Source organism: Neofelis nebulosa, chromosome 2 (assembly GCF_028018385.1).
Source record: "Neofelis nebulosa isolate mNeoNeb1 chromosome 2, mNeoNeb1.pri, whole genome shotgun sequence".
NCBI classification, from domain to species: Eukaryota; Metazoa; Chordata; class Mammalia; order Carnivora; family Felidae; genus Neofelis; species Neofelis nebulosa.
In genome coordinates, this window is record NC_080783.1 from 53,786,630 (window position 1) to 53,798,039 (window position 11,410).

The window sequence follows — 11,410 nt, forward strand, 5'->3', positions numbered from 1 at the left end:
TATTGTTCATGTCCCATTTATATAAAATGCTGGCCTTTCAAAATAATCCATTTCTTATTGTGTTTAAAGAATAAAAATAGTTGTGCTTATACTTTAACATCAATGATCTATGTTACTTTGACCTTGGTTTTTATATCTTATTTTCTGAATACCCAACTTAGGTTTAGTCTTTGGAAATATGACAGTATTTTATGTTGTGTAAAGTAAAATATCACATACTTAACCCTATACACTTTTAATCTGGGAGGTAAAATGGGTATGTAGAAAATAGCTGTCTCGGGGTGCCTGGGTGGCTCAGTCGGTTAAGTGTCCAACTTCAGCTCAGGTCATGATCTCGCGGTTCGTGAGTTTGAGTCCCATGTTGGGCTCTGTACTGACAGCTCAGAGCCTGGAGCTGCCTCAGATTCTGTGTCTCCCTCTCTCTCTGCCCCTCCCACTCATGTTCTGCCTCTCTCTCTCAAAAATAAGTAATAAAACATTAAAAAAAAAGAAAATAGCTGTCTCTACTTCACTAAATCTGATAAAGAGGAGGGGAAAGCCCATTAATTATCTAACTATATGATATTAAATAGTTATTACCAATTATTGTATTGGTGGCATATAGACATTGATTTTGGTTCATATCACAAAGTGTCAGCAACACTAAAAAGCCTACTGATTAGAGATAACAAAATTATAACATGTGACACTAACAAGCTTCAGAATGAGAAAATGCCTCCAAGCTTCTTCTTGTTTTATCGTATTTACAAAGAACATTTATTTAAAGGAACATTACAAAGCCATACAGAGAAAGACAGATACCATATGGTTTCATTCTTATGTGGATCCTGAGAAACTTAACAGAAACCCGTGGGGGAGGGGAAGGAAAAAAAAAAAAAAAAAGAGGTTAGAGTGGGAGAGAGCCAAAGCATAAGAGACTGTTAAAAACTGAGAACAAACTGAGGGTTGATGGGGGGTGGGAGGGAGGGGAGGGTGGGGGATGGGTATTGAGGAGGGCACCTTTTGGGATGAGCACTGGGTGTTGTATGGAAACCAATTTGGCAATAAATTTCATATATTAAAAATAAATAAATAAATAAATAAATAAATAAATAAAATTAAAAAAAATAAAGGAACATTACAGAATTTAGAAGTCATTACAAAATATGGTAAAAAAAAAAAAAAAACCAAAAAGATAAATATTAGATAGCAAAGAAAACAGAGTTGTAGTTATAATAATCTTAATATGGTATAAATTTAAAACAAGGACATTCAATGGGATTAATTAAGAGCCATAGGTTAAATAAAATAGATACATCAAGAAAAATATTCAGGGAAGAATGTAAAAACCTATGTTTTAGTAATGATATATTTAGTTGCAAGGAACAGAAATCTTTTAAAACTAGTTTAATGAAAACAAGGCTTAATATAAAAGTAAACATGCAAATTCCATGGGCATTCAAAGAAAGGGAAATGAAGCACTTACTAGACCATGAGGATCTCAGAAATGGAATTGGAAGGCAGGAACTAATACACGCCTCCGTGTCTTTCAAAGATCACCCATGTCTCTGTTCTCCCCCTCACCAGTTTCCTAGACTTCTACACATACAGCATGGCAACATCATCCCCAGCTCCCAACTCTACTGTTACTTTAAGTACCTCCTACTATCAGATGAGCACAATTCCCAGATGCCTCAGCTGTGGGTTAATAGTCCCTGGGTTAGGTCCTCATCCCAAAACACAGACTGAACTGAAAGACAATTTTAATAAAGAAAAACTTTGATACTGGGGCACCTATCTGGCTCAATCAGTAGAATGTGCCACTCTTGATCCCAAGGTCATGAGTTCAAGCCCCACATTGGGCATAGAGTCTACGTAAAATTTAAAATTTTTTTAATTAAAAAAAAAAAACTTTGACAGGAAAAAAACCAACAAGTTGCATACCTACCTCCACCTACAAGAAAAACAACAGAAAGAAACAGTAAAATGTAAGCATTAGCCTATATATTTGAATTTCAAATGAGAAAAAGAGAAAAAGAAACCCATATGGTGGCATTGGCCCTGCCCAAATACAAAAAAAAAAAAAAAAAAAAAAAAAGGGATTCTCAAAACAATTTATTTGGTCAAGATTTCCTCCCATTTTTAACACAAGTAAAACAACTTTATTTTTAGATTACCTAAATTGGAAACAAATGCTTAACAATACTTTGTGGTTTTTGAACTCAACGAAAGCTGTTTGAATAACATAAGTCAACAGCTTCAACATGCACATTTTCAAATAGGTCTCTGGATAACATGTAGAAATGATGAACATAGAATTCAGGCCACTATTTTTAAAAATGCTTAAATGGTACCCTTCAATAGGATTTCTATTATGGTTCAAGAAGAAAAGAAAAATCTCAGAGGTTAATGCAATTTATTTTAAATTGAGTTTTGTTAGGTGGACTCATAAGATAAGTTATTAATTAAAAATCAAATTTTTGTAATGTCTTCTAAGTATGCCTTCTAGGTATATATCTAATATCCAACTATCAAAACATGTGCATATAATATTATATAAAGTATCTCACAAAGCAATAAGAAAATGTCAGACACTGCTGTTTTTCATTCATTACAGAAACACTTTTTAATCTTTTTTTAAGAATCTATACATTATTTTCTGTTTTCTATAGAATTCTTAGTAACATGCTTTCCACAAAAGAGGCATTTTAAATTCACTGGCTGATTTTAATTTGCAGTGGTCTATCTTTCTTTTATCTACAATTCCATAAGTTTTATTAAGTGCCCACTTTGTGAAAAGCACCATACTTAGTGATGCAATTAGGTTTTAGACTGGCTTTAATCAGTGATTAGACTTCCACTTTACTCTCCTTTTCTATGATTCCCTAACAAATGAAGAAATACATACTCGAACTGGTAAGTCCTTAGATAATTGAAGATTGATTACATTTCCTAATAATTTACCCACTTTAATTGGTTCTCCTTTGCTTCTATATTCTCTTTATTGCAGGATTCCTCCCTTAGCAATTTTTCTCTGTGCATCTTGAAATGACAAATTAATGTCAAGGAAAAAACCCTAACATTTTTGTACATAATTAATCACTGGAGTCATCTTCAACGGATCTTTCTTTAAATGGGATTAACTAGAAATTTGGACTTCTTTTATTTTCAAATTTTGTGAAGCTGAATTACACTATTTTAGTTAAGAAATGTTTCTGGGGATAGAAACACCACCAATTAATATTTAGCCAATAATGCAGAGAAGTTGGTGGCTTTCAAATTGTGTGCGGCATTCCTCTAGGTATAGTATATAAAGATTTACAAATTTTTCATCTATCTGGAATTTATGTTCAGCTTTCTTCCAAGTAGTTATCAGTGAAGGCCTCACACTTCCAAATTCCTTCTTGTAATATTAAACATATATATATATATATATATATATGTACATATATATATGTGTGTGTGTGTGTGTGTGTGTGTATATATATATATATATGTATATATATATATGTATATAGTGTTGACTTAGTATTAAACACATTTTGAAAACTTTTCCCACAATAATGGCTAAAAATGAAGCTCAGTTATAGTACAATAATAAAACACTGCTGTCTCCAATCTCACATATTGAGAGGCACAAGCAAAACTACAAAGACTGGTAAATTAAGGACAGATTATATGAATCCAGTACAAGAAAGCCATGAACTAAAATTTTAAAGTAAACTGACTCAGAGAGTTGGGAGGAGAAGACAAACCAGTTGCTAAGGCCAAATCAGGAGCCAAGTATCCTAACTCAGGTGTGAGCAGGTTGAGGCCATTATGTACTAAGTAATAAAGCCAAAGGTCAAAACCCAATGGAGAAGTCAGAGGTCAGATCTTTGGCAAGTGTTGACAACAACCCTTAGTTTCTTCAAAACTAAGGTTGGTGGCAAAATCAGAGGCAGGCAGGAAGGGGGAATGGGACAGATCTTCAGGATAAAACAGGGAAGCAGTAAAATAAATAGTATATCCAAAAAGTTAAAGGCCTAAAGGTAACAAGAGAGCAAGAAGTAACAATACTCTATAGCAGTAATCTTCAATAGAACTTTCTACAGGAGTGGAGTGTTCCAACTCTCAGCATCCAGTACAGTGGCCTACCCACGGGTGACTTGAGAGCATCTGAAGTATGAAAAGTGCAACTAAAGAAATAAATTTTAATTTTTAATTTAAATTTAATTAGTTTAAATTTAAATAACCATTTGTATTTACTATTCTGGACAGTGTACTTCTATGGGGTAGAAATATGACTGACTCCAAATCACATGGACTGTGTTTTATTACTACATGATCTCCTTCAAGGGCCCTGTTATATTATCATCCTTCTGCTAGTTAAAAAAAAAAAAAATGCAGCTCCTTTCACCCATGATCTGATACTACCCATTCTTCCCTGTTTCCCATCACAGTGATATCCAACCAGGGCAAGATTATTATTTCTTGAGGGTGTGTTATATCAGAATATTGGGTTGGTGGGCATATAATTCCTAGGCCCCCAGGCATGTCTGCTGTGCACCTCCCAATGTGCATTTCCCAGTTAATCCACTGCCAGGAGATACCACTTTCCTTGGTCACATCCTGGAGATAAGCATGGAGGTAGTGCTTGCTGGCTTGGCCCTGAAAAGGAGAAATGAGAAGAGAATTGGGAATACAAAGAGTAATGGTGGTGATGGAAAGTGGAAAGAAACAGGACATATTTATAAGAAATCATTCAGGAACATTTTGCTAGACTTCCAAAAGATCCTTCTTTTTTCCCTTCTGAATACTGTGGTAAGATTATAGATCTGATGATCCTGCTCTCTGGAGGTCTCAGACGGCTTGAATTTCAAGTAGAGCTTAAGAGCAGATATCTGAACTATATGAATGAAAGAGATAGTACCTCTACAATTTCTAGATTAGGTATAGAGGGAACTATAGGAAGCTGGCCCACCTTATACACTCATAGTGAAAATAATATTAATTCCAAATAATTTGGGAACAGCAGGAGGACATCATCTGTGGTAACTAGTCCCTGTTGTATTCTTCTAGAACAGTGACTGCCACATAGCTGGCACTCAGTAATTATGAGTTGAATGCCAAACCATGGTTGTCTCAGCATCGACTATACATTTTTCCAAAAATGATACTGGATGTAAATGTCACCATCCCTGTGGTCTGTCTGCTGTGGATTTCTGAGTCTAAGGCACGGATAAGGATTAGGTAATGCATCACATTTTAACCATCAAAAGTAGAGCAGACTTCTGCTTCCAAGAATATAAAGTAGACATATTCTTGCCTATTCCTCCTTGCTAACTACAACTAACCTCCCTGGACATCATATATAAAATGCATAAAATTTCTCAAATTTGGAGAAAAGAAGACTGATCAGATAGGAGCCAAGGAGTGACATAAATTTTCTTTTTGCCTCATGTATCTCTGACTTGGAGCTAAGGAAGTTGGCAACCTGAAAATGCCAATGGGCACAGAAAAAAAGTCCCAACAAAAGCCTCCTGTCTCTAGCCACATAAACAAGAAAAGGCCAGTCTAGCAACACAGAAAACTTTTAGACAATAATTGCTCTACTCTGGACAAACAACATAGAAAAAACTATGGTCTCACTCCCACATCCACAACAGCAAAAGCTAATAGAGAGTTTAGGCTTCCACCTTTATGAGGCTGTAAACAAGTATCCCCAAACCCATACCAAGCGATATCAGAGAAGGCCAAATAAAGCACTATGACTTTCATCTCCACCAGCAGTGTAGGTGGAGATTGTATGGGGAGGCAAAATTTCTATCTCCACCTGGAAATAATAACATACTTTTCCAAGCCCCTGCTGCGGTGGTGTAGGTGGAGGCCTTAGTGGAGAGTTAGGCTGTTCACCATTGCCCGGTGGTATCAAAACAATGCCTCACTGCATGACACTGAAGACAACCTGGAGAACTAGAACTCCCATCTCCACCCAAAAGTAATAATGAACCCTCACCTCAGGTGTCGGTGCAGGCAAAATGGAGAACTTGAACTTCGACCTCCACCTGGCAGTAATGAAGCAGTGTCCTCTCCTCCCTTCTTATGCCAGAGCATCATCAGACAAAGTCAACTAAAACTGGTTTAAATAAGATCCAGAGTAGCATAATACAAAAATAGCCAAAACCCTAGACAAGAGTGACAAAGGAAAAACAAGAGACAAGACACAAATTACCAATATCAGAAATGAAACAATGGATGTCGCTTCAGGCTCTGCAGACATCAAAATGATAATAAGGGTTTACTACAACCAACTCAACAAACAAATGTGACAACTTAGATGAAATGGACCAGTACCTTGAAAACCACAAACTCTTACAACTCATCCATATATAAAAGAGATCACTGAAATGGTCCTGCAATATTAAGGAAATCTAATGTGTAATTTTAAAACTCACAAAAAAGAAATTCTCAGGCCCACATAGTTTCACAGATTTCTGCCAAATGTTTAAAGAAAATTTAAAACCATTTGTACAATATCTTTTCTAGAAAATAGAAGAGGAATAAGCACTTCCCAACTCATTTTAGGAAGCTGATATAACAGCCAGAGAAAAACAGTACAAAGAAAGGAGAGAGAAGAAAGGAAAGAAAGAGAAGAAAGGGAAGAAAGGAGGGAGGGAGGGAGGGAGGGAGGAAGAAGGAAGGAAGGAAGGAAGGAAGGAAGGAAGGAAGGAAGGAAGGAAGGAAGGAAGGAAGGAAGGAAGGAAGGAATAGAGAAAGGGAGAGAGAGAAAGAGAAAGAAAGAAAGAAAGAAAGAAAGAAAGAAAGAAAGAAAGAAAGAAAGAAAGAAAGAAAGGAAGGAAGGAAGGAAGCGGCAGGCAAGAAATGAACCTTGGCCTAAGTCTCATGCCTTATACAAGAAACTAACTCAAAAAATATCATGAATTTAAATGCAAAATATAAAACTATAAAACTTGTAAAAAATCTTGGAGAATATCTTTATGATCTAGGGCGATGCAAAAGAGTTTCTTAGACTTGACACCAAAAGCATGATCCATCAAAGGAAAATTTATAAATTAAACTTCATCAAATTTTAAAACTTCTGCTCTGCAAAAGACCCTGATAAAAGGATGAAAAGCAAGCTATAGAGGAGAAAAATATTTGCAAATTCATATCTCACAAAGGACTAGAATCTAGAATACGTTTTTTAAAATTCAAAATTCAACATTAAGAAAGCAAACAATCCAATTGGAAAACATGCAAAAGACGTTTCAGACACACACGCACAAACACACACTATATAGATACACACACACGTACACACACACATATACACACACAGATGTCAACAAACACATAAAAATATGTTCACCACCAATTGCCTTTAAAGGAATGCCTTTAACACCAAAGGTGCCTCATTTAAAACCACAATGAGGCACCACTACATACATATCAAATGACTAAAATAAACAGTACTGGCAACATCAAATACCACCTGGATCATTGATACATTGCTGGTGGCAATGTAAAATGGTAGAGCCACTCTAGTAAAGAGTTTGGTAGTTTCTTTAAAAAACTAAATATTCTACAATGAGACTACCCAGCAATTGCAATTCTAGGCATTTATCCCAGAGAAATCAAGAGTTGTATTTACAAACCTGTACACAAATATTTATAAATGCTTTGTTTATAATGGTCGAAAAATGGAAACAACCCACATGTCCTTCAGTGATGAATGCTTAAAGAGACTGTACAGCCATGCCATAAAATACCACTCAGCAACACAAGAAGGAATTTTTTTTTCCAAATTTTTATTTAAATTCTAGTTAGTTACCATACAGAGTAATACTGGTTTCAGGAGTAGCACTCAGGAGTAGCCAGTGTTCATCCCAAGTGACCTCCTTAACACATACCACCCATTTAGCCCATCCACCTCCCACCCCCTCTCCATCAACCCTCAGTTTGTTCTTTATAGTTCTTCATAGTCTTTTATGATTTGCTTCCCTCTTTTCTCCCTCTTTCTCCATTTTCATCTGTTTTGTTTCTTAAACTCCACAAATGAGTGAAATCAAATGGCATTTGTTTTTCTCTGCCTGACTTATTTTGCTTAGCATAATACACTCTACCTCCATCCATGTTGCAAATGGCAAGATTTTATTCTTTTTGATGGCTGAGTAATATTCCTTTATATATTTTACATATATGTGTGTGTGTGTATGTATACATATATACTATGTATTACATATGTATATATATGTAATATGTATGTATTACATATATATGTGGGTATATATATGTGTATATATATATGTATATATATATAGGTGTATGTGTATATATATATCATATATACATTCATATATATCACTTTGTCTTTAACCATTCATCGATCAACAGATTTGGGCTCTTTCCATAATTTGGCTATTGATAATGCTGCTATAAACATCGGGGTGCATGTGCCCCTTCAAGTACTTTTGTATCCTGTGGGTAAATACTTAGTAGTGCAATTGCTGGGTCATAGGGTAGTTCTATTTTTAACTTTTTGAAGGACCTCCATACTGTTTTCCACAGTGGCTGCATCAGTTTGCATTCCTACCAACAGTGTAAGAGGGTTTTCCTTTCTCCATATCCTTGACAACATCTGTTGTTTCCTGAGTTGTTAATTTTAGCTATTCTGACCAGTATGAGATGGTATCTCATCATGGTTTTGATTTGTATTTCTCTGATAACCAATGATGTTGAGCACCTTTTCATGTGTCTGTTGGCCATCTGGATGTCTATAAGAATGAACTATTAACACACAACTTAGATGAATCTCCAGAGAATCATGCTGAGCAAAAAAAAAAAAAAAATCAATCCTAAAATATTATATATGATTCCTTATATATCACTCTTGAATCACAAAATTATACAAATGGAAAACATATATTGACACAGAGGGAGTAGACGTGGGTGTAGGTGCAATTATAAAAGGACAACACGAGGGATCCTTGTGGTTATAGAAAGATTCTGTGTCTTGACAATATCAATGTTAACATACTGGTTTTGAAATTGTATTATTATTTTACCAGGTATTAACTACTGTTGGGAGAAACTGAGTAATGGGTACACTTGGTCATTCTGTATGGTTTCTTACAATTCCATTTGAGTCTACAATCAACTCAAAATTTAAAAATCCATAAAACTAAAAAAAAAAAAAAACTTTAAAAACAAAACCAGAGCACAAGGAATGTTCAGGGTCAGGGTGAAAAATAAGTAACATTATTAAATGGGGTTTCTTGGCATTATTTGATACCTATATGCATTTTGCATATACACATGAAGGAGGAAGAAAAGACATTTTTGCTTCAAAGGATAAAATTAGAAAAAGAAATTATAAGAATACAGGCTCAATGCAGGGAAGGACGTTTGCAATAGTGTGTCCAACACTGTAATGGGTTGCCTAGAGAAGTGAATTTCAATGTAATGCATTCAAGTAGAAAGAATGTTGCAAAAGGCATGAGTGTATTTGGTGGAGGGTAAGCCTCATCAGCGAATCACAAATTCACATGCCAAGAGGGAGCTGGCTAGGTATTGAACAGGAACTGCTAAAGCATGCTGGGGGGAGGAAAAAAGAAAAAGCAGTAAGGAACAGTGGAGTCATGGAAAACTGGAGAAGCCACCTGCAACTCAGCTCTGAGATGCTATTGCCTTGTGAGATTGCAGACCAAAAGGAGATCTTCAGATGTTTCAAGAGAAGCTGCAAATCTGGCCTTTTACATGTAAACTCCCAATAACTAAAATGCCTTTACTAATTTGTTTATTATATTCAAATACTATGAGGTGTAAAACGGTATAATCCAAATAAAACTTATCCTATTGTTTGAATTTCAACACTTCAAATGAATCATAAATAACGGTTCCTATCATGGCATCCTGCATTTCAATGTCCAAAATGTCTTACACTGACATCTATCATAGATTGCTATTTCCATGAAAACATTTTAAGAGTAAATATCTCATTAGCTGCAATTTGTATTAAGACATTAAGGGAACAGTTAAGGCAACAACTTTCTGTTAAGCCCTGCATAGGATGGCCAACTTTTTTTGAAAGTCATTTATGAAAGCTCTAATTTTCTTGCAGAATATATTTTCTTTACCACATATTCAGACATATAATTAACTGTTTCATTGTTCAAATTTACTTCACAAAGGTATGTTTTTCTCTCCTGACATGACTGAAACTTTGAGAGGAACTGTCAAGTCTTACATTTCCTTTTTCGATCCTTAGTATTACTTACTACAGTTTGGATCATACAATAAGTGCTCAAAAATGGTTAGATCATAATGATTTACTTACTACCAGGCCTTGTGTCAAGTGATGTAACTGAAGATAATCCTGGTCAAAAAGGTAAAAGTTTGGATGAGTGGGCCATAAGATTTACACACACACACACACACACACACACACACACACACACACACACTAGAATATTACTCAGTGATCAAAAAGAATGAAATCTTGCCATTTGCAACCACATGGTTGGAACTAGAGGGTATCATGCTAAGCAAAATAAGTCAGGCAGAGAAAGACAAATATCATATGATTTCACTCATGTGGAATTTAAGAAACAAAACAGATGAACATAGGGGTAGGGAAGCAAAAATAAGATAAAAACTGAGAGGGGCAAACCATAAGACACTCTTAAATACAGAAAACAGACTGAGGATTGCTGGCGGGTGCTGGGTGGGGAGATGGGTTAAATTGGCGATGGACATTAAGGAGGGCACTTGCTGGGATGAGCACTGGGTGTTATATGTAAGTGATGAATTGCTGAATTCTACTCCTGAAACTAATACTACACTGTATATTAACTAACTTGAATTTAGACAAATATTTTTAAAAGAAAAAATAAAGAAGCTTTATCAAAAACTACTTTTATGAACACTTGCTTCCACACACAAAGTCAGTTTCAGAAATGCCCATATGCCAAGAGTGGAGCTGTTCAGCTGTTGTTGATAGGCATCATGCCCCAGGCAAAGGTCCTACTTTTCAAGACAATGCAGTTTTCACACCACTGTCTCCTGAATGGGTTGAGTCATTCTGCTTTCCACCCCAGAAGCTTTATCTCCTTTAACATATTTCTTTGCCTCCATCAAATTTCTCCACACGTTGTGCATTCCTTTTCCCCGACGGCTGCTCCAAATATGACACATCCCATTCTTTCTTATCCACTAATGTGGTAACTGTTATTTGGGCTTCATGAACACATTTTTTTATAGAAAGAAAAAAGGACACAAAAAAATCCACGTCCTACTGGGAATTTCAGCTTCAAAACTCAGTTCTGAGGACGCAAGCTGCATTGGGAATGGTTGACCAGAATTGTGGGCATGACAGTATGTAAACTTCAATACTAGAACAGTCTTCTCAGATCCTGAAATGCCACAGAGCAGTACAAAGGAGAGAGATGTG

General features: G+C 35.7%; 1 long non-coding RNA gene across 1 annotated transcript; it reads right to left on the reverse strand.

The window, feature by feature from the left end:
• Positions 1 to 4,426: 4,426 nt before the first annotated feature.
• LOC131501950 (uncharacterized) lies at positions 4,427 to 6,141 on the reverse strand. Its single transcript, XR_009256930.1, has 2 exons — positions 5,978 to 6,141; positions 4,427 to 4,629 (listed from the first exon to the last, which is right to left on the reverse strand). It is a non-coding gene; the product is annotated as an uncharacterized LOC131501950 (long non-coding RNA).
• Positions 6,142 to 11,410: the final 5,269 nt, after the last annotated feature.